General features: G+C 39.9%; 1 protein-coding gene and 1 non-coding gene across 2 annotated transcripts in view; one reads left to right on the top strand and one right to left on the bottom strand.

Moving 5' to 3' along the window:
- LOC149436659 (retinal guanylyl cyclase 1-like) overlaps nucleotides 1-24571 on the top strand; it is a 144171-nt gene that overhangs the window by 18575 nt on the left and 101025 nt on the right. The window lies entirely within an intron of this gene.
- TRNAR-UCU (transfer RNA arginine (anticodon UCU)) lies at nucleotides 19390-19474 on the bottom strand. The gene is given in 2 exon segments: nucleotides 19390-19425; nucleotides 19438-19474. It is a non-coding gene; the product is annotated as a tRNA-Arg (tRNA).

Genomic DNA, 24571 nt, shown 5'->3' with positions numbered 1-24571 from the left:
AAATATTGTATTCTGAAACTATCTGTGGATCATACATTTAATAATAATAGCATTCGCTAGTTTTCATTCCAAAAGTAGGATGATGTTAGACTGAATTTCATGAATTTGAATGCCCCAACCCAATTTTGAATTTGTGTTATTTTTGGCAGTTCAGATTCCCAAAATCTTGGGATTTTGTTGCAACTTCATCATTTTCTAACCCCACATTACTGCTAGGTGTGATTGAGGCCAATTTCAACAAATCCCCTGATCTCTAAAACCACCATTAACCTGGCTTTTGCTCCTCTCTTACCCTTCTCAACCCCTAAAATTAGGCCTCTCTGACCCCTGGTTCACACCTATGCGGCTGTGCTGGCCACGTTTTGCACGGGCACGAGAGCCCATTCATTTGAATGGACTTCCGTGCCCATGACACGTAGGGAAAGAAGTTCCTGCACTTCTTTGGAAAATGCAACCCGCGCAAACCTCGGTTCCCAGTACGGTTGCGTTTCCCAGTGCGGGCGGCGTGCCATTAGAATTAATGGCACCCGCCGCGGGTCCGCAATTCTCTGTGCGGGTGGATATTCGTGTGGATCCGCAGCAGCACCACCCGCACAGATATTGAACCTAGGGTAAGGCCTCATGCACACAGGACATTTTTGCAGCTGCTTCTAGGTGTGTCCGGAGTTTTTTTTTTTTTCCTGCCTTTAAACTCCCCTGCATGTTAACCTATGTGTCCATGCATGCATAGACCTTTAGCAGTGTTTAGTAGACAGGGTCTTTAGAGGCAGAAAAACTCCCCCCATTGCCACAGCGTCCAGAGTTTTGGCAGAAAAAACACTTCATGCTTGTAAACACGCCTAAATGCATGTTAACGCTTGGCAAGTTTGGTGCATTAATTCATTTCAATGGCCAGACTAAATTATTATTTTGGCCAGTGAAATGAATAAACGCCAAAGGGCTTGATGCCTGTAAACACGCCTAAATGTGCCTAAAAGCGGTACCCACTTTACAAGCGTCAGGCATTTTAGCGTTACACACTTTTTCAGGCGTTGGGCATTTTGACTGCCAAAATTCTGCTGCCGGGTGGAAAGGCTTCTAGGAGGGTTTGCAAAACGTTAGGTCTGCATGAGGTCTAATAGTTAACCTAAAGAGCATTCAAAATCATTTTTTAAAATGTTTTACCCCCCCTGGCGGTATTCCCGAGTGTAGCTCGGGGTAAAGTTTCAGCACCACAAGCGGTAACCCCGAGCTACACTCGGGAATACACTGCAGTGTTGCTCCGGGATCCCTTCTGCACTTACCTTGTCCTGCGCTCCCGCGATGTCCCCCCTGCAGTGTCCCCGGCCATCTCCTCCGGCCGATGCCGGCATCTGTTTCCCGGGTTCCGTTCCCTGCGATGTCGGGACATACGGGTAACGGAACCGGCGGGAAATTCAAAATTTTTAAAAGTGTTATTCACTAAATACACTAAAATCACATAGTATAACATTCCTGTATCAAAGCATTTCACATCCATTTTGTCCCGAGTGCTTTGTCCGGCTGCCTGCATTTTTACTGTTCTTTCTGCCTGGAAACTGAGAAACGTCCATGGCGTCCAAAAAGCGTCCCTTTAGGTCAAAAGCGGTTTTAGACCGGCTAGAGAACAGCGATAGTAAATCAGAACCACTTGCAGAATTGATGGATAATGATTCGTGGGGGAAATTCCTCATCAGACACTGAAAACGATTCTGCGACTGAGCTCAGTGATGTGCGAACTTGGCGCTCTATTTCACATTTCAGTGTTTTTGGTTTGATTATATTATTGAATTCAATTTATTATTATTATATTATTATTTTTTATGATTATTTATTATATTATAATTTATGATTTCGTGTTTCAAGTATTATCATACCCGGAATGTTTACTAGACTCTTGTTCGGACAGATTTCAGTGAGTTATTCCTAAGAATTACAGGCCTACAATATAAAAAATACATATTTCCATCAAAAAATATGTACCGCTTTGAGCACAGAAATACTGACATAATCAGACCGCCAGGGAGGTTAAGTAGGGTATGGAATGGTTAAGACCCTTGTTTTTTTTTTTCGTCTGTGTCTCATCAGGGAGATTTCCCTTCACTTCTTGACTTAAAAACTCAGTGGAAAAAAAGAAGAACCTATAAAAGTGAGGGGAAGTCCCCTTTTAGACAGTTATTACTAGCACAGGTTTCCCCATTAGAAATAACAAAAAAAGCAGCCAGCACAGTATCGCAGGTATCAATACATAAAACATATAAAACAAAAAAGGTACGGCGCTATAATTACAAAACTACAACTAAACATAAAGTAAATAAAAATGATAAATTAAAATGTCCAATGATTTGCAGGAAAAAAAAAATTAAAAGTCTCTCATGACAAATAAAGATTCAATAGTCAAAAACGCCTTGGGAATCCGCCATCACCAGCACCTCAAGAAATGCTGCCTCTTACCAGACTTGAATGACCACACAACTAAGTGCCGGTCAGGAAAAGCGTAGTGCGGATATCAAATTAGGATGACGAACTCAGACACTATTGACTCTAGGAGGATAAGGTGAACTCCAAATGTTCCTCCTCTTCCAGCATTATTCAGCCCACTTCTTCTGAGCTCGGGGTGTCAAGTCTGTCCCCCACCACCACCCTGACCTGCAGAGAGCAGCATTTTATGAGTGTCGATCTCCTCTGTCCTCTACAACTCTTACTGATTCCTCCTGCTGACCTCAGGTGAGGGCGACCAAGAAATTTTGGCCCTACTGCAAACTTCAGGGGACTGTTTCTCAGAGTTCAACCCACATTCATCATCATGGGCAGCAGGAAAGGTATGTACACTCCTTTTATTGGTAGATAGGTTCTTGGGAACTTTTGTATAGCAAAAGAGAGAATACATTCAGTTCCTCTAATCTTTCCTCATAGCTGATCTCCTCCATGCCTCTTATCAGCTTGGTTGCCCTTCTCTGTACTGTCTTCAGTTCCACAATGTTCTTTTTGTGAATTGGTGCCCAAAACTGAACTGCATATTCCAGATGAGGTCTTACTAATGATTTTAACTGGGGGGGGGGGTAATGTTCCTGTTAGAAAATCTGACATTTGGCTGTTGATGAAGGTTTGGGATGATGCCCTAGGTATGTGTACTTAAATGCCTGAACTTCATACCTCTGACAGGGTTTCTTTAAATTGTATGTCCAGGCATTACCCAAATTTACCCCAAACCTCCCTCTCTCCTCTATAGTGTCCCAATCTGTTTTTTTTGTTTGTTTGTTTTTTTACTTTCTGTGATAGTATCACCAGTCTTGTAAAAGTCTTGCAGTGAATCTTGTGGGAGGTCAGTTCATATTGATGTACACACCCCCAGAGCTACAACTCACAAGAGCCTTTTTCCTACATACAGTTTGTGTGCAGGCAGAATCTTGGGAATCAATGTTTTTTCTTGTGCCAAAGAAATAATTGTATAAGTTTGTGGAGAGACAAGAGTGGTGGGGGATAGGCAAAATTCTGTAGTCATTTTCACTAAAATAATACTTTTAAAAAATTAGTTTTGAACAACTAGCTTGAGGTAATGTCCCTTTGTTCTTGATCTTTGTTCCAAATTATACCCTCCTGAACAGAGGCGTCCCTAGGGTTGGTGTCACCCGGTAATGTAACACTTGGTGACACCCCTTCCGACGATCCCCGCAGAATGGATCGGATCTGTGGATTGAGCATAATAGATCGGACTCCAATCCATTATGCTCAATCCACAGATCTGATCCATCCTGCGGGGATCATCGACTTTTTTACAACTTACCTTTTCGTGGAGCGGGTCCGGTGTCACCCCGTATAGGTTGCATGTCAATGATCCCCGCAGGATGGATGGGATCTGCGGATTGGGGAGCATAATGGATCAGAGTAATAATACCTAGATCAAGGTTTGATCTAGTTCAGTGCCAGGGTTAGTGTTTGGGTCAAGGTCAAGGTCAAAAGGTCAGGGTCAAAGGTCAGGGTTAAAAAAATAAAATAAAAATGGTATCAGTGTCAGTTAGTGCTAATGTTAGTGTCAGTGTGTTTTAGGTAAAAAAAAAGACAAAAACAAAATGTGCTCTATTGTTTCTGGGCTGTATTATGGGTACAAACAACAAATAACATACACATATATGGTATCGCTGGGATCGTCAAAAGCTGGAGAATTTATTTTGGGTTGTTCTTTGGAGGTAGGTTATGGTAGTAACAAGAAACACACAGCTAAATAAAAAAAAATATTTTTTTTTTACTATTTTGGGCCAGTTTTCCTTTGATAATAAAATAAAATAAAATCAGGAGATATCCATTACCATTTACCACCTAATGAAAGCCCAATTTGTCCTGAAAAAAACGCGGTATAATCCACCCGGATGTACAAAGTCATTGTGATGATATGGACGGTTTTACTAACACAGGTCAACGTTGCAAAATTGTGCTTAGGCATTAAGATTTGTTTTACCCTCAGGCGTGAAGGGGTTAAGTACCAGTCATATGTAAGTCAGATGTTTGTAACTTGGGCACTGCCTGTATTAAAATTCTGAAGTCACTCCTGATATGTTTTATCCCTCAAACCTTTCACCATTTGTGTTGCCCATCTCTGGACTTGTTATATCTTATCAATGTATTTTTGTAAGTGAGGTCTCCAGAACTGGACACAGTATTCTAAATGAGGTCTAAAGCTGGCCATACATGGATCAAAATTTTTGCCAGTTGAGCAGGGACTGGTTGAATTTCCATCCAAGTTGATCTACTGATATTTTGAAAAAACCCCCTGTTGGAAAAAAGTTACTTGATCAGCATCGCCGGCTATAGACTGCAGCCCTGATCTGTGTATTCTGATGACGGAGCAGTCTCCCACCTGTCAGAATACAAAGACGCAGTGGGGATAGCGGAATCTCCTACCCGTATAATAAATATAATGGTGCTTGCGAGCTACTATGGTAAATAATTTATGTGCATATAATAAATATGTGCATAAAAATGTGAATCTAAAAACTAAATAAATAATATTATAATTAATTATTGTGGTCCACTGACACTGTTCCACATACTCATAAATCTGTGTGAATAAACCAATAAAAAATAATGAATATGTGTCTCGCTCCACTGTATAAATATATGTGAACTATAATATATAAGGTGCAATATGTGCTCAGGTGATAATAATAATATCCGTATAATATATGATCCAAAACCAAAATTGCATGAATCTCCTACCTGGAAGTGGAGCAGCGGGCTGTGTGGTGAGACGCCAGCGGGATACTACAGTGCTTCTATTATCACGTTTGATGTGTATTTATTTATCTTCTATGTGGGGGTTAATATGGAATAAAAATGTATAAACGGAATTACGCTTTGCGGTTCGTTTGTGCTTTATATGTATGATCCAGATCAATTGGATCCATGATTTGAGGTGATTACGAGATCAAGAGGAGGATTATTAATTTGCCTAAATAATACCTTGTTCTGGTGAGTGTGTCGTCTGATGGGGAGATTGTCACTCAAGAAACATGGTGGTGTTGGAGCAGATCTATAGGAATTATAGAGACTTTCCTCGTGTGTGGTGGACTTTATCCTCATTACACTCTAATACACTTTGGTGGAAGATATTGTTTTATTTTTTTATTTTTGATTTGATTTATTTTTTTCCTTCAATTGCGTTATTATTGTTAATAAACCGTCCTCTCCACTCCTCGCATGATTTCCTGCTCTCTAGCTCCCTTGTCTCCTCCTCCCATGCTCGTCTCCAGGACTTCTCCAGAGCTTACCCTATCCTCTGGAACTTTCTACCCCAATTTATCAGACTATCGCCTACTCTGCTCACTTTTAGGTGATCTCTGAAAACCTATCTCTTCAGGGAAGCCTATCCTGCCCTCAGCTAATAATGGAATCTTCTACTCCTCCTACCAGTCCGTCCCCCACAGTTACTACCTTTTGTACCACTAGCCCCTCCCTCTTAGATTGTAAGCTCAAAGGAGCCTCCTAACCCTCTTGTATTGAACTGTATTGTCTCCCGTTATGTTGTAAAGTGCTGAGCAAACTGTTGGCGCCATAAATCCTGTATAATAATAATAATATATAAATCCTGTATAATAATAATAATATTATATATATAAATCCTGTATAATAATAATAATATATAAATCCTGTATAATAATAATAATATATAAATCCTGTATAATAATAATATATAAATCCTGTATAATAATAATAATAATATATAAATCCTGTATAATAATAATAATATATAAATCCTGTATAATAATAATAATAATAATAATAATATATAAATCCTGTATAATAATAATAATATTAATATATAAATCCTGTATAATAATAATAATATATATATCCTGTATAATAATAATAATAATATATAAATCCTGTATAATAATAATAATATATATATCCTGTATAATAATAATAATATATAAATCCTGTATAATAATAATATATAATTCCTGTATAATAATAATAATATATAAATCCTGTATAATAATAATATATAAATCCTGTATAATCATAATAATATATAAATCCTGTATAATAATAATATTAATATATAAATCCTGTATAATAATATAATAATTATTGTAAGCAAACTATTATGGCCATGATGGGTGAAGCGTTGTTTTTATAAGGATTTATTTGTGACTTATACTATTGGTTCTTTTGTGGTTTATTGTAAACAGCAGCTTATAGGGTTAATATTTTATGGTTTTGATCCACCAGTACGTAAGCATATATTCCCCTCAGAGTGACAAGCTGTTTTTTTTATAAAATTTCGATTTAGTTTTAGAGTATTTTGGCTAAAATGCCATTTTAGTTTTAGTTGTAGTTTAGATGACTAAAATCTCCATTACATTTTAGTCGACTAAAATCTAATGGGTTCAGTTAAATTGTAATGCATTATTTAAGCATTTCTATAGAATTTCCAAACTCAGTATAAACTCCTGGAGTAAAAATCTAATAATGTTATTATTTATGGTATTGAGGTTTGAACAAACTACACAGACACAGATTAGCCGTATATAACGTCTTTATACGTAAAACCATTAATAAGTTGCTCCCTCACATTTTCGTTCCGTTTTCATTTGTTGACGAAAATTGGAATTGATTTTTGTTATAATTTTCATTGATTGAAGAAAATTCAAATTGTTTTTTGTTTAATCTTTGTCACTGAAAACATGCCGCTGATGAAATCTATGATGCAAATACTTTTGTCGATGAAATCAATCAACTTAACTAAAGATCTATATAGAGGAATCAGGACCTCCTTCCTCCTGCTGGTGACCCCTCTAGTGATATCTAAAGATCTATATAGAGGAATCAGGACCTCCTTCCTCCTGCTGGTGACCCCTCTAGTGATATAAAGATCTATATAGAGGAATCAGGACCTCCTTCCTCCTGCTGGTGACCCCTCTAGTGACATAAAGATCTATATAGAGGAATCAGGACCTCCTTCCTCCTGCTGGTGACCCCTCTAGTGATAACTAGACCTATATAGGGGAATCGGGACCTCCTTCCTCCTGCTGGTGACCCCTCTAGTGATATAAAGATCTATATAGAGGAATCAGGACCTCCTTCCTCCTGCTGGTGACCCCTCTAGTGATAACTAGACCTATATAAGGGAATCAGGACCTCCTTCCTCCTGCTGGTGACCCCTCTAGTGATAACTAGACCTATATAGGGGAATCGGGACCTCCTTCCTCCTGCTGGTGACCCCTCTAGTGATATAAAGATCTATATAGAGGAATCAGGACCTCCTTCCCCCTGCTGGTGACCCCTCTAGTGATAACTAAAGATCTATATAGAGGAATCAGGACCTCCTTCCTCCTGCTGGTGACCCCTCTAGTGACATAAAGATCTATATAGAGGAATCAGGACCTCCTTCCTCCTGCTGGTGATCCCTCTAGTGATATAAAGATCTATATAGAGCAATCAGGACCTCCTTCCTCCTGCTGGTGACCCCTCTAGTGATAACTAGACCTATATAAGGGAATCAGGACCTCCTTCCTCCTGCTGGTGACCCCTCTAGTGATAACTAGACCTATATAGGGGAATCGGGACCTCCTTCCTCCTGCTGGTGACCCCTCTAGTGATATAAAGATCTATATAGAGGAATCAGGACCTCCTTCCCCCTGCTGGTGACCCCTCTAGTGATAACTAAAGATCTATATAGAGGAATCAGGACCTCCTTCCTCCTGCTGGTGATCCCTCTGGTGATATAAAGATCTATATAGAGGAATCGGGACCTCCTTCCTCCTGCTGGTGACCCCTCTAGTGATATAAAGATCTATATAGAGGAATCAGGACCTCCTTCCCCCTGCTGGTGACCCCTCTAGTGATAACTAAAGATCTATATAGAGGAATCAGGACCTCCTTCCTCTTGCTGGTGATCCCTCTAGTGATATAAAGATCTATATAGAGGAATCAGGACCTCCTTCCTCCTGCTGGTGATCCCTCTAGTGATAACTAAAGATCTCTATAGAGGAATCGGGACCTCCTTCTTCCTGCTGGTGACCCCTCTAGTGATAACTAAAGATCTATATAGAGGAATCAGGACCTCCTTCCTCCTGCTGGTGACCCCTCTAGTGATAACTAAAGATCTATATAGAGGAATCAGAACTTTTTTCCTTCTGCTGGTTATCTCTCAAGTGAAAATTTAAAAAACTATACAGGCGTACCTCGGTTTACGAACGCCTCGGTGAATGTAATTTTCGGTTTACGAATAAAAATCCATTGAAAATAATGGCTCGGTTTACAAATTTGTTTTGCGATACAAACAGATTAATTGGTTTTCAATGCATTTACAAATTTTTTTTTTAATGATGTCCCTGTACAGTACTATGCCTTTAAAGTGCACTTTATAAAGAGTTTTGAACAGATAAAGCTTTTTTTTCCTTTTTTTCTGACCTCCGGAACAGATTAATCGGTTTTCAATGCATTTATAATTTTTTTTTTAATCATGTCCCTTTATGCCTTTAAAGTGCACTTTTTAAAGAGTTTTGAACAGATAAAACTTTTTTTGATTGTTTTCTGACCTCCGGAACGGATTAATTGGTTTTCAATGCATCTACGAATTAATTTTTAATCATGTCCCTGTACAGTATTTATGCCTTTAAAGTGCACTTTATAAAGAGTTTTGAACAGATAAAAGACTTTTTCTTTACTTTTTTCTGACCACTGGAATGGATTAATTGGTTTTCAATGCATTCCTATGGGAAACCGCGTTTCGGTTTACAAATTTTTCGCAATACGAAAAGTCCTGCAGAACAAATTAAATTCGTAAACCGAGGTACGCCTATATAAGGGAATCAGGTCCTTTTTTCCTGCTGTTGATAATCTCCCACCGTGTTCCATGTTGTAGACACCTTTAGGACCATCAACCATATTGCATATCTTTGTGTCATCAGCAAAATGACATGTATCACCCACCAAACCTTCAGTTATATAACTTACACACAAACTAAAGCACAATGCACACTGGCACTGCAGCGTTTAGAATAGCTAAAACGCAGAACTTATCTGGGAAGTATGAACAACTTTTAGATCACTTCCTTGCGTTTAGATGTTCCTGCTTTAAAGGTTTAGATGCATTACTTGTGGCGGGTTTAGATGCATTTAGCCACTCTGACATCCATTCAGCTTTGGAAAACATACACAAAACACACTGTAAATGCAAATTTTTCTTGATGTGGTAAATGTGTCTAAAAGTTGAGCTTGTAAATGCTTCTGAACATCTAGTGTACAAATGTACATAGAAGACCATAGGATGCATTCAGATCCATTTAATAATGTATGCTTTACAGACCAGAACAGTCCATTTTTGAGTGTGCAGGAGGTCTAAACAGAACTGGACCTGGTACATGTGGAAAACCACTAGTGACTGGTCTCTGTTCCTATCAGGGGCGGACTGACAACTCATGGGGCCCCCGGGCAATAGGGGATCATGGGGTCCCTGTGTCCTTGCCCAAACTCAGAAAAGACTATGAAAAAGGTACCAGGGGCATCTCATGGGGCCCCCTACTGACCCTGGGCCCTCGGGCAGTGCCCGAGTTTCCAAATGGTCAGTCCGCCCATGGTTTCTATATAACCTTACACTCTGATGGACTCCTTCTTTAGCCAACTGACAAAGGGTATAGTCCTAGCTTGTACAAACATGTATTACATCATTTTGCGGAACTTTAATAAATGCTTTGCCAAAAGCAAGATATGGCCACAGCACCACCCTGGTCTAAAACATTTGTAATTAGTGAAAAACTCAATCAGATCAGTCTGACGTGTTCTGCCTATAGTAAAGTCATGCTGCTTTGGGTCCAGCAAGTTGAGTGATTTTAAATGATCTTTGAGCCTTCATTTTAGAAGTGATTTCATTCATTTACCTACAACAGATGTTAAATTCACTGGCCTGTAGTTGTTATCTTCTTCCTTACTACAGTTTGAACCAGGGGCGGACTGACCATTTGGAAACTCGGGCACTGCCTGTCAGTAGGGGGCCCCATGAGATGCCCCTGGTACCTTTTTCATAGGCTTTTTTGAGTTTGGTCAAGGACACAGGGGTCCCATGATCCCCTATTGCCCGGGGGCCCCATGAGTTGTCAGTCCGCCCCTGGTTTGAACTACTTTAGACCATCTCCTTGCTCCAATTTACTTCCAAACATCTGGAACACCTAGTCTAAAACCATCTATCTATGCTGCTACCTGACTGATAACTATCTTCTCAATTGCTTACAGTCTTGTTTCAGTCTGCAACACTGCACTGGGATTGCCCTTCTAAAACTCCCTAACAACTGCTAAAACCAATGGTTATTACTCTGTACTCATACTGATAGATCTTTCTGCTTCATTCCATACAGTTGGCCACCTGTTCCTCCTCAAAAAAACTTTCCCCTTAGCTCCCAAGACTGCTGTTTCCTGCTTCTCCTCTTGCTTATCTAAACTCTCATTTAGTGTCACCTATAACTCTATCTGCTTGTCTCCTCCTCCCCTTCCCATAGAGGACCCCAAGGTTCTGTCCTTGGACCACTTCCATTCAGTGTCTACACTTCCTCCCTTGGTGAGTTGGCAGCCTCCCATGGCTTCCAATACCATCTTTAGGCTGGCACCCAAATCTGTCACTAAACTCCTCAGCTCACCCCTTCCATCTCCTCCTGTAGCACTCATTTACTTACTGACATATCAGTCACATCACTCTCTAAAACTCAATATTTCCATATTTTTACTTCCCGCTTTGCCGCTTCCTCAATTTGTTTTTATCATGGTTGATAGCAAAACCATTAGTCTCTTCCTCACACCAGGATGCTAGGAGTAATCCTGGACTGTAACTTATTCTTATATCCATGTATCCAAATCTTACCACCTTCACCTCTGTAACATTTTAAAAATTCGCCCCTTGTTAAACAACGACACCACCAAGCTATATATTCCATTCTTTGGTATCTCTCACCTCAACTACTGGAACCCCCAACTTTTTGGCCTACCTCTGTACAGGCTATTCCCCCTTCAGGGTAGCATGAATGTTGCTGCCACTCTGAATGGTTGGTAAGGACAATCATTCAGTGGTCCAATTAATAAAATGAAAGATACTGAACAAATAACATCCACAGCCATCCACAACTCTGCTTCCAGCTACATTAGCAACCTAATCTCAAAAGTTCACCCAAACTTCCCAAGACCTTTTGCTCCGTACAGTAGTTCCCTCACTACCACCTCCCATGTTGGCCTTCTTCAAAGCCTTTCCCATCCTCTGAAAGCCCGTACCCCAATATTCCCAGCTACTGTATCTCCCACTCAGTCTTCCTTTAGGCAATCCCTGAAAACTCATCTTTGAAAACTCATCATTTTGCACTTACCTAAAAAATGTACTTTTCCTTTCTCCGTGCCCTCATTCCATCACTTCCTCTACCATTTGTATCACTTACTCCGTCCTGTAGACTGTAAGCTCTCACAAACTCTTTTGTCTTCAATTGTTTTGTAATTGTACTGTACAGTTTGTACAGTCATGCACAACTGTTGGTTGCTATATAAATCCTATGTAATAATAATCTAATTGCCTCCAAGATGGCAGTCTTTAGTTGTGCCCACTATTTACTGACTCCTGCTGTTTTATTCCAACCTTTAAATTCATTTCTTAGAAATTCACCCATTTCAGCAAAGTTTTCTCTTTTGAAATCTAAAACTTTTTTTTTAATTAGATTTTTTTTTTTGTTCTAATATCAAATCAAAGACATTGGTGATCACTAGAACCCAAATTTTTGCCCACCTCAGCCTAAGACAATCAATCACTATTTGTTGTTACTAGGACTAGGTCTAGGACATCATTACCTCTGGTTGGGATTTTTACTAACTGCTTTAGCGAAAATCCCTTTTATTGCCTCCAATGCATATGCTCCTGCATGTTGAAGGCACCCATTATTAAAAATGTTCCTGTCATTGTCATTCGAGTTATCTCAACAATCAAAATCCTCAGACTGTTCTTGGGGCCTGCATATTACACAAAAAAGCTGACAATATGCCAGTAGAATGTATTTTAAAAATATTTGTTTTCAAAGCATTCATTTGATTTCCTAAGGGCTCGTTCACACTTGGCTGTTTTACCAATGCTTGCCAAACGCCCCTATAGCGTTTGGCAAGCGTTGGTCCAGCGTTTGCGGAGCGTTTTTTAACGCTCAGCAAATGCTCTGCAAACGCCACATGCGCGATTTAGCGGCGGTTGCTAGACATTTGCCGAGCGTTAATAACGCCCCACAAATGCCTATAATGCAGTTTGAGTGGTGTTACTGCTCCGCAAACGCCCCGCAACCACGTCGCAACCGCACCACAAACACCGGCCGGGCGTTTGCGGAGCGGCACCATAGACGAGAATAGGAGGCTTCAACGCCTCCTGACTCGAACAGAGCTGTCCGTTTTGCCGCAACGCGACGCAAACGCTCCCGTTAGAACAGCACCAGGTGCTGTAATGTTCAGAATTGGTAAAAACGCTTCCCAAACACCTCTCTGCCGCCTGCACACAACGCTAGTGTGAACGTAGCCTAATTGATAGTGGAATCTGCGATCAAGAACATTTAGAAGAAGTAGGATAAAAATTGTTTTGTCTGTCTCCATCTGATTGTAGTTTTGCATGATTTCCACTTGAGAACAACTGAACATGTTGTAATGTGCACGCTCTAGGCACAAAAGATTCCTGTTTAATATTTCATTTGAATAGCAGGTATGGGTGAAATTTTAAATAAGAATTCCAGGTGTAGTGCGCCTCAGATTTAGCTAGGGGGAGCAAGTCAGGTTTTTAGGCAGAGGCTGAAGAGCAGTCTGGGATGAGTTAGCCTTGGATGAGTCTGCCAGGTTACTCTTTGTCAGGGCTGAGGGCTCTGCAGGTCAGTTCCCTGATACCTCCCCCTGCTCTAAAAGCTTAAGATGTTTCTAGAAGGCAGTGGATGGGGGTGAGAAGGGGCTGATCTGCATGTTTAAGGGATCTTGAGCAATCACTATGCAGGAGGCTTGGCATGGGGTCAGGACAGCCCTTAAATGTGAGAGAGTCTGGTGAGCAGAAGAAATATTGTCGGATGGAGTGTCTGTGGAAGATGGAGTGAAGGCTGGAGTGTGGAGCCTAGTAGGGGACCCAGGGATGGGGCCTACCTGCAGGCTGGTGCTGGACAAAGGAGTCTCCACTGTACCACTATCTTCCAGGAAGGACAGCTTGAACAGCTAGGAAGGAGCCAGCCCAGCATAAGGCCTGAAGGAAGCCACCTACCCATTGAGCTATCAGGAAGGACAGTGTGAGTAACCTTACAACCCTTGAGCTGGATAAGGGGAGAGGACAGTCAGGTGGAGAACTCAACTAGCTCCTTATCTAGGACTGTTTCTGTAGTTTGAAGTTTCTGGGTCCTCTTGCCCAGGGATGCCCTCAGACAGATGGATGAAGAGGAGGAATCACCTGGGGTCTTAGGAGGTACACCAGAGAGCTGGAGAGCTCTGTAAAGGAGAGACTTTTTGTCCATGGACTTGTACGTAGTCACTAAGGAGTTTGTCCTCACAGTTCACAGTTTTCCTTGGGTATCCCATACACCTCTCAACCCCATCCAAGTTCAAAACCCCTTAATAAAATCACAAAATTAAGCTTGAGGACTGTTTACTGTCTCCAGTATGTAGGAGTGGAAGAAAAATGCATGTTGCCTGGCTGTGCAGAGCTGTGGTGGGCCAAAAACTCAGTGACTCCTAAGGGGGTAGTGCTACACAGTTATGGATATTTTTACATAATTTCATTGGTCCCATTTGGACCAATGTAACCATACATATAACATACCTAGCTGATCCCTGTGGAAGCTGTAGGTCACTGTGTTAGGCACTGGTTCTGGGTCCCATGCCTAGTGTCTACCCTGCTGCACTGGGAATACAGGAGCTTGCTCTGCACAGGTGCCATTCATGGAACCCTTTGCATTTTTTCATTAGATAAGGTGGGACTGCGACGTCACAATTTCCAGCTCATCGAATCAAAAAACATGTGCCAAGCAAGCCGTCTCCTGTGTCCACAGCATGGCAGCTCCTCGGCATGGGTCCTGGAAGCTAGTGGAGATCACTGGGGAAGGGGTGCCTTCCATGGAGATCCCACAGGTATGGTACATGCATAGTTACATTGCTGCAGGCTGGACCAGTGTAACTAGGTAAAAATATCCATACCTGGTTTGGCTCTATGATGGCAAGATCTAAACTGAGGACCTGTAAAGGCTTTTAAAGCATCACCAATGTCCTTTCTATACTATAGTTTTTGCCCTTTTTTCAGAATTTCAAACGAACATTTAAGTGAAATTATGCAATGCATGGTCAGCTTTAAGGAAGGTCCTTCTTTGGTTTGTTTGGAGAACCAGAAAGGTTTCAAGTCATTCATTTTTACTGAATTAATGTTAGTTATGTTATATTCTTGACATAAATGGTACCTCCACCGCCCTTCTTTCCTCCTATCTCTTTCCAGTGTACTTTGGTATACTTATTTCCCAGTCATTTGAATCCCTGAGCCACAGCTCTGTAATCTCAAGTTATCCCTAGACATACTGTAAGAGCTGTCAACTTACAAAGCTTGTTACCTAAACTACCAGCATTAGTGCACATGACATGACAATCACTGCTATCTACTGTTGGAGTTTTAGTGCCAGACTCTTTAACTGCATTAACCCGTCTTGTTGCCAGAGCCATTTATTTATTTTGTGCACACATTTTTTTTTTCAAACATCTTGCCTTTAACCCCAAAACATTACATATATTCTCAAAGCAGAGTCCATGTAGAATAAAATGTCCAAATACGTAAAGGATTCTTCACAGTAAGAGCTGTGAAAATGTGGAATAGACTTCCTCAAGAGTTGGTTCTGGCCAGCTCAGTAGATTGCTTTAACCCTTTGAGGGCCGTAAGATTTTGGAACGCCAAAAGAATCAATTTTTTTGTTTTTAAAGTTCGTACACTTCAGTTGCTGTAACTAAGCCATTTCATGAAATAATTGGCAAAAAGCTAGATCCATTTGTTGTTTGTTGATAAGAACTAATATTTTGACTCAAACCAAAAAAAAAAAAAGAGTTTTAAGTTCTTAATCAGATGATACACGCAATTAAAAACATGGGACAAATACGTCCCTTGGTCCTCAAAGGGTTAAAAAAATCCTGGATTCTTTCTTGGATACACAGAATATAACTGGATACTAACATTTGTAGGTAAAGTTGATCCAGGGAATATCCAATTGCCTCTCGGGGATCAGGAAGGACTTTTTTCCCCTGCAGGAGCAAATTGGATCATGCCTTGCTGGGTTTTTTGCCTTCCTCTGGATCAATTGTGGGTAAAGGGTTAATTTTTTTTTTTTTAATGGTTGAACTGGATGGACTTTTGTCTTTTTTTCAGCCAGATTAACTATGTATGTTTATGTATGTTTAGGAAAGGAATAAAGAGAACAATTTGGTTGGTATTTTGAGACTAGGATAGTGATGTAGCTTGGGGAGTTGTGAATGGCTTTGTAAGTTGTTAGCAATTTGATTTTCATTCATTGCAAGAGCGGAAGCCAGTGGAGGGATTGGCAAAGAGGAGTAGCAGACAGCAAACGGTTCGTAAGGTGGATGAGTCTGGCAGCAGCATCCATTATGGATTGAAGAGGATAACCTGTGTTGAGGTAATCCAATGGCAGTTGAAGTAATCGAGGAAGGAGATGACCAGGGAGTGAATTAGAAACTTTGTGTTTCCATTGGTTAGGAAGGGACCTATTTTGGAGATGTTGCATAGGTTAAGGTGGCGAGCTTTGGACACTGATTGGATGTGGGGCTTAAAGGAAAGTTCAGAGTCCAGGATAGCACCTTGGCATGGAGGACAGGTTAATAGTTGTGCCATAAATCTTAACAGAGAAGTCAGGGGGAGAAGTATATAGGGGGAAAATATTATGAGGTCGGTTTTGGATAGACTGAGTTTAAGAAAGTGGTGTGACATCCAGTCTGATATGTCTGTTAGGAAATTAGTGATGAATGTGGAGACTGATGGAGTGAGCTGTGGGTTAAAAGTAGGGTAAAATAGGAAGAAGAGTTGATTTGCAAAAAATGGCCACAGATGGTACTATACAAAGGCTGCATAGACGATATTGTACTCATGTGGAAGAGGTCACGAGAGAGCTTAGAGGAACTTTTTTAAAATGAATGATAATAAATATGGACTGACATTTAAAGAAAATAAAAAGCAAAGTAGAAAGTAGTTATTTAGATTTGACGTTATTTAAAAAAGATGTGAGAATTTGCACAAATATAGTTTTAAAAGAGATCGACTTTAACAGTTATATTTCGGTGAAAAGTTCAAGCTGATATATAACACACGAGTCTTGTGACACTTTTCACGTGGTGTATATTCTGGAGTGTCCATGTGGGTTGCAGTATATGGGAAGGACCACTAGAAAATTGAGAACAAGGGTAAATGAACATGTAAATAATATAAAGAAAGGCTTCAAAAGACACAGCATGTCACTGAATTTTAGGGAGAAACTCAGAAAAGATCCCAGTGGCTTTGTCTTTTATGGGATTGATAGAATCCGGAATCAATGGAGAGGTGACAATTTGGTAAAAGAAGTATCCAAAAGAGAAACTGTACACTTTACAACCAGATGGAATGAACATAGAAATTGGCTTAAATTGTTTTTTGACCAATTTTTTAATTTTTATTTTTAGTTATATATAATTTGTGTTTTTTTTCTAGTCCTTTGGACTAATGTTTTTTGATAGTTCATCCCACCTGTGATTTATGAATATTTTGATAATTTGCTCGTGATAGGTTGTCTAGACTGCTGCTTTAATCATGTGTATGTCCCTTTAAATAGTCGATTTTATTGCTCTGACATTTGTATGTATTTTTAGATTTTTTTGTTGATGTTTACAATAGCCTGTGATTTTGTAGATTTTAGCATAGCATGGTTTTTTTTTATAATTTTATAAAAGATATATGTGAGAATTAAATTATATGGTATATAAAGTAGTTGTAAGAGACAGGACATCCATCTGCCCCTTGAAGATGTCAGTGGATGAAACGTGTGTAGGACGGGGCTTGCGACATGCAGTCACCATGCTTGTCCAGGTCTGAGCTCGCAGACAGAGTGGAGAGGCTGGAGGCGACCAACTGGAATACTTTAGATGTGATCTATCACTGTCTGTTGGGACACTTGAAATTGTGTTTGGTGTAATCTTGTTTTTATAAATAAATTGGTGGTTTTACACTCTGCAAGTTCTTCCTTTCTTCCTCTATGGTTTATTAACCATTAGCCGCCCAGCCTATAGCCGTTTGGTGGCCTCAAAAATGCATTAGCTTTCCGGGGTGTACGCCATTTGGCGTCCTCCCGCACATGCGCAGTTTGCGCAGTTGCAGAGCCGCACAGCGGCGCGATCTATCACCGGCCATGTACCCCGGACACGGCCGATGACAGATCTGAGTATCGGCCCCCGTTGCCGATACCATGTGACCTGCTGTGACCAATCACAGCAGGTCACATGACAGTTGCATACAATGGATGGCTTTATTCATGCCATCCATTGTATACTAGTGTCTAGCTGTGAATGGTCACAGCAGGTCACATGCACATGTCATGTGATTAGCTGTGGCCAAATCACAGCTAAGCACAAAAAAAAAAAAAAAACCTGAATGAATTGATGTCATTCAGGTAAATGCTTGCTTATAGCAAAGTAATTCTTTGCTATAAGCAAATTGTGTAAAAAAAAAAATACTGATCACTTCCCTAAAGTAGTACAATGTTACTATGGTAACATTGTACTACTTTGGTCATAGTAAAATATGAAAAAAAAATCTTAAAAAAAAAAAAAAGACATGTAGCAGAATACATTTAAATTTATGAAGAACAATTATTTATTTGTAAACTTTTATAACAGAAACAAAGAAAAACGTGTTTTTTTTTCAAAATTTTTGGTCTTTTTTTGTTAATTTAGCAAAAAATAAAAACCCCGGCAGTGATTAAATACCACCAAAAGAAAGCTCTAGTTGTGTGAAGAAAATGATAAAATTTTAGTTTGGGTACAATGTTGTATGACTGCGCAATTGTCATTCAAAGTGTGAGAGCGCTGAAACCTGAAAACTGGCCTGGGCAGGAAGGTGTAAAATTGCCCGTTATTGAAATGGTTAAAAAATGCAGCCATATGAGGAGGAAAAGAACACGAGAAGCCATTTCTGAATTCATGCGCTTTTTGCTAGTTTTGTAAAAGATACTATAAATTTTGTCCAGTGAGTTCTTTGGAGCAGATGGTGGTGGAGATCACTTTGAGATCCATGGGAAATATAATCCGTGGATTTTTTTGTGATTTTTTTGCATTGCATGTGGCACTTTAAGGAGTTCTTTACATTAAACACTTGATTATTTTTGAAGGAACTTTTTTATATATTAATTTAACTATTTATGAACAGCACATGTCATTTTTTTTAGCACTTTGCTTGTTGCACTTTAATTGTATATGTATTTGTAACATTTTAATTATTTATTAGATGTATTGCATTTATTAGGGTAATACCCGCACAAGGGGTTATCTACTAAAACCAGAGAGTGCAAACTCTGGTTCAGCTTTGCACAGAAACCAATCAGCTTCCAGGTTTTAGTGCCAAAGCTTAATTGAACAAGCTGAGGTTAGAAGCTGATTGGCTACCATGCAGAGCTGCACCAGATTCTGAGTGCTCCAGTTTTAGTAAATCTCTCCGACAGTATCGTATCACTAATAAGATTGGAATTAGTGCTGTTCCATTCTTGATTAATTTACTTTGGTGAACTTGTTTAGTAAATCCATTTCACTACCGCAGCCCTATGAATGGAAGCCATTACTTCATAGAATTAGGGTAACAAGTGAGTAATGTCACTATGTACAAGGACTATACAAAACTGACTCTGGTGGGACTCGAACCCACAACCTTTGAATTGCTAAACCAGCTAGAAGTCCAATGCGCTATCCATTGCGCCACAGAGCCACTCCTGAAGCTGTATGAAATGACCTTGCCTTAGAAACTACAAAGTATTAGAAATAAACAACTATGACTAATGGCTGCCACTAGAGAGTAGGAATGAGCTCAATTCCCCGCAATCCTGGTCCAAGATCCACAACAACACCTACTTAAGATTTTGGGAACACAAGAAGTTAGTTTTCTTCACATCAGCCGCCACAAGCCCTTGAGGCCCTCAGCATGCATATGTGAGCACCCTAGGGAAAACCTATCATCCGTCCATGGTTCTGCCAGCCAGTGCCTCGCATAGCCTTCCCCTGTGCTCAGACCTTTGGGAGGGAGCCTAGTTTTCCAGCACGTCACAGTCCATCCAGCATTCCCTTGCTAGCTCCCTGGCCTGTGTTCTACATAAAATGGAAAGCCTTGCAAAGCCAGAAAGCACCTTCTGACCCTTGCATTGCTCCCTTCCTTCTGAGCCCTCCACTGTAGTGGAGAATGGGAGGCGTTTGGCCAAAAGGTCATACCTCAAGGACTCTGGTGCCAATTTGTGGCCAGAGTCTCCCTTTCCAATATTGAATAGTTCCTCTTTGCAGTGGTTAGTTTTTGGATAAGGTATGCTACTGAATGCTTTTGATGGTTAATTACATTTTTGAAAATAGCTGCCAACACTGGTCCCTTACACAATACTACTTTAACCCCTTGGCACCAGTGTCTCCTGGCCCCTCAGGGGGTTTCTGAAGCTGGGAGGTGGGGAAGGGTTTAGGGTCATATGTTTGGCTGTCACAGCGGTCGCATGATTGGAAAGCTCCCGATCGCTACTTGTAATTTCCATAAGGCATCAGAACACAGAGAATGCGCTCTCAGCATGTTAGGTTTTTTTGGGTACGCAAATATGTGGCCTCTCGGTGTCAAGGCCCAGCTGCCAAGAGGCCGCATATTTGCATACCGTTGGCACCAAGGAGTTAAGCTCTTGAAAATCTCTTTCTGCCTCTTCATTTCATTTCAACGTGGTGGACTTGGCCCCTTTGCTGAGATGACTTAATGGAGCTGCTATAGTAGCAAAGTTAATCACAAACCTCTGATAGAATTCTAAAATCAGCAAAAAGTCTCTAACAGTTTTTTTTCTTAGTTTATCACTGAAGACTGTTATCTTGCATACTCACTTTCTCTACAGCTGTGCTATCCTGGAGCTCCTCAACGGCTGCTGTCATCTGTAGCAGATCGGCTTTGGGATACGATCTTTGGCCATTTTCATTGGCCCAGCAGAGATGACATCACTCCCATGCATGCATGGGAGTTCAGTTCTCTCAACATTGCCGGAATTTGTACACTAAGCTGCACATGTACAGATCAGTGTACAGGCAGGTAAAGATTGTCAATTAGTCCACACCGGTGCGACTTGTCATGTGATTTGATAGTTGAAGAGATCGTATCGGTGTGGCTTTGACTCCGTCGGAGTCATACCAATTTTGAAAGTACTTCATGCACTACTTTTTGCACATTCAGGTGCAACTTGCATAGAAATCTGTGCATGAAGTCTTTCACAGATGTCTTTCAAGTCGCACCTGAAGTCACACTGACCACCGACTTTAAAATCGCGTAATTTCAAGTGAAGTCGCATGATTTCACAGTTGGATTTGATGTGACCAAAGCCTAAAGTAGAGAGGTAGTACAGTATGTCTTTTCTGAATTCAAAATCCTGCCTATCTTGCTTAAAGTTCCACTTTAACATTGACCAGAACCAACTTTTAATTGCTTTATTCTTGTTAATTAGAGGCTTTATAACCCTCTGCCCAATGCTGTAGCCCATATGCCAGGTTTCCTCCAGGCCTATGGCACATTTTTTTGGCATGACTGTTAATCCAATCCCAATTACTTAGACCCTGTGTAGGTGTAAATCCCAGTAGAGTAGGACTAATGCCGGCCATAGACGGGTCGAAAATCGGCTTATTTTTCGGCAAAAAAAAAAAATTGGCCGATTGGGTTAATTGGTCGGCCGTTTTTCGGGGTTTTGGCACTTTTTTTTATCGGTAAAGTAAAATGATGGGCAAATTGGCCGATCATTTTACCGATAAAAAATCTGCGCATGAGCCGTGACCTGCAAGAACAAGAAAAAAAAGAAGAAGAAAAAGAAGAAGAAGAATTCCAGTCCGCTATTATATTTAATATGAAAAGTCTTGCGGTTGCAACAATGTATCCATTTGTATCAGAATAAAAACATCTGTATCCAAAATGGATACAAATGGATATATTGTTGCAACCGCAAGACTTTTCATGTAAAATATAATAGCGGAGCTCTCCGCAAGAAGAAAAATGCCGGCCGTAGTCAAGACGAAAATCGGCCAATTTTTTTACCGTTGGTGGTAAAGTCAGCTGATTGAACGACCGATTTTTCATTTTTTTTTTAAAACTGCCGCTTTTCGACTCATCTATGGCCTGCATTAGAAACACTATATCAAATTCAGTTAAAGAGTAATTCCAGTTTTGTTGAGGAAAAACAATTTACCGAAGTAAATTAATCAAGAATGGATGATCACTGTACATTGCAAGGATTTTAACACCTTCCCGCCCCGCTTATAGCAGATTGACGGCTGGGCGGGACATTGTGAATAGGTGCAATCTGTCACCTGCTGTGTCATATTACTACACCAGCCCATTGCCAGTGTCATGTGACCGCTGTGACCAATCACAGCAGATCACATGTCAATTGTATACAATGGATGGCTTCCTGTCATGCCATTCATTGTATACAATTGTGTTAGCTGTGACTGGTCAAGGCAGTCACATGATACAGACAGGGCCAATCACAGCCCATCTGTATCATGTGATCAGCTTTGCCCAATCACAGCTAATCACAACAAAAGACTGAATGAATCAGTTTCATTCAGTAACAATGATTGCAAATATTAATGAAATACATTGGTATTAGCAATCATAATGTGTTAAAAAAACAAAACAAATCCCTGATCACTTGCCCAGAGTAGTTCAATGTCACTATGGTAACATTGTATTGCTTTGGTCACAGTGTGCTGAAAAATAAAATAGTAAAAAAAAAGAAAAAATGTAATAAAAAAAAAATAGAAACATATTATTTTTACCAAAGAAATGTAGCAGAATACATTTTGACCTCAATGAAGAAATGTTATTTATTTGCAAAATTTTATAACAGAAACGAAGAAAAGTGTGTTTTTTTTTCAAACGTTTCAGGTTTTTTTTGTTTTATTTAGCAAATAATTAAAAACTCAGTGGTGATTAAATACCACCAAAAGAAGGCTCTATTTGTGTGAAAACAATGATAAAAATGTCATATGGGTACAGTGTTGCATGACCGCTCAATTGTCATTCAAAGTGAGACAGCGCTGAAAGCTGAAAATTGGCCTGGGCAGGAAGGGGGTATAAGTGCCCCGGTATGGAAGTGGTTAACAAACTTTTGTTGAAGTGTCTTACCTGTTTCTGCCCTGAAGGGATATCTCTTTGTTAGATCATGTTTTATGCAGAACTGATATTGAATGGGTGTGACGTTTTCATTTTTGATCAGCTGTTTCACTCGCAGGGCTGAGGAGAACAGTAGGATCTGCATCCCTTTAGAAGTGATTAACCCTTAACAACTTCCAGTCCGGACACTTTTACCCCCTTCCTGCCCAGGCCAATTTTCAACTTTCAGCGCTATCACACTTTAAATGACAATTGCGCGGTCATGCAACACTGTACCCATATTAATTTTTTAGAATTTTTTTGAGACAGATAAAACTTTATTTTGGTGGTATTTATTCACCACTGGGATTTTTTTTTTTTGCTATATAAATGAAAAAGCCCAAAAATGTAGAAAAAAAGTGTTTTTCTTCTAACATTTTGCAAATAAATAATCTTTCTTCATAGATCTTGGCCAAAATGTATTCAGTTATATTTTTAGTAAAAAAAAATAACCCAAATTAGTTTTAGTTTATAACCAAAAATTATGTTTTCTAAATTTTTTTTTACATTTTTTTTATATTATTATGTTTTTTTTTTACATACTGTCACCCTAGCAGTACTGTGTCACCATAGTGACACTGTACTATTTGTGGGGGGTGATGAAGTTTTTTTTTTTTTTTTTTACACTGATTGCTTCTACACCCATAAAGGCTGTAAAAGCAATAATTTCTCCTTCTCTCTGGCTGCATTCTTGCAGCCATTGAGAAATACTGTGAGAGATGTGATTGGCCACATGGTACAAGGCTGTTGTGAATAGCCCTGTACCATGGGACGTCTGTGATCATTCACAGATTTCACTAGTATTAAGCAATGATGTCAGAAGTGACATCTTGCTTACTACTCTTCATGTGATCACTGATTGGCCAATGAGTGATCACATGATCGGGACCTCACACAGAGGTCCCGTATAACGATGAGTGTTCCACTGTGTCCGGAGGACACAACGGGCAGCAGATTGCAGTGCTGTGCGGTCCCAGGGAGCGCGCACAAGCAGGGAGCGAGGAGGTTGTTTATAAATGGCCACCCGACCCTGCACTGCCACCGTCCAGCCGTTTATATACATGGGCCAGATGGGAAGTGGTTAAGGAACATCACATCAAAACTGAGTTTAACATTGCAGACTTATATTTTAGTGCAGACTTCTGGGGAAATCAGAGGGTCAATGACATAAGCAGGATATTAGATCTCTGGGGGTATTTCGTACACCGATCTGCCTCCAGGATGCCATCTTGCATTGAATTTTGGAAAAGGAAATTTATATTAATATTTCATTTATTTTTATATTTATATTATATTATGATACATATTTTTAATAACAATGAATTACAATATGGTTTGTGTTGCAATTGTATACTCTATTTTATTTTTTAAAAAAATTATTTGCAAATTTTTCTTCCACAAAAGTGGAGTTGCTCTTTAAGTAGCTCAATATGAAAATCAACATGACCCTACCATAATTTGAACAGGCAATCTTCTATTCTGGAGGCAGATACACACTGAGCTCTATTACACCCAAAGTTGCTCAAAACTTGGACTACTTATGTTTAATGGGTACTGTGGTTGCTCATAGAATTACTTAAAGCTCAGAAAGACCTCTGTCAGCTCTGTCTGACTTTTGAAGCATGCAATTGAGTGGTTAGCTCTGCTAGT

This window comes from Staurois parvus, unplaced genomic scaffold, assembly GCF_062004578.1.
Source record: "Staurois parvus isolate SC_StPar_1 unplaced genomic scaffold, SC_StPar_1.0 ptg001352l, whole genome shotgun sequence".
Taxonomy (NCBI): domain Eukaryota; kingdom Metazoa; phylum Chordata; class Amphibia; order Anura; family Ranidae; genus Staurois; species Staurois parvus.
The sequence above is the reverse complement of the archived record's forward strand: the minus strand, read 5'-3'. Positions and strand labels throughout refer to the sequence as shown.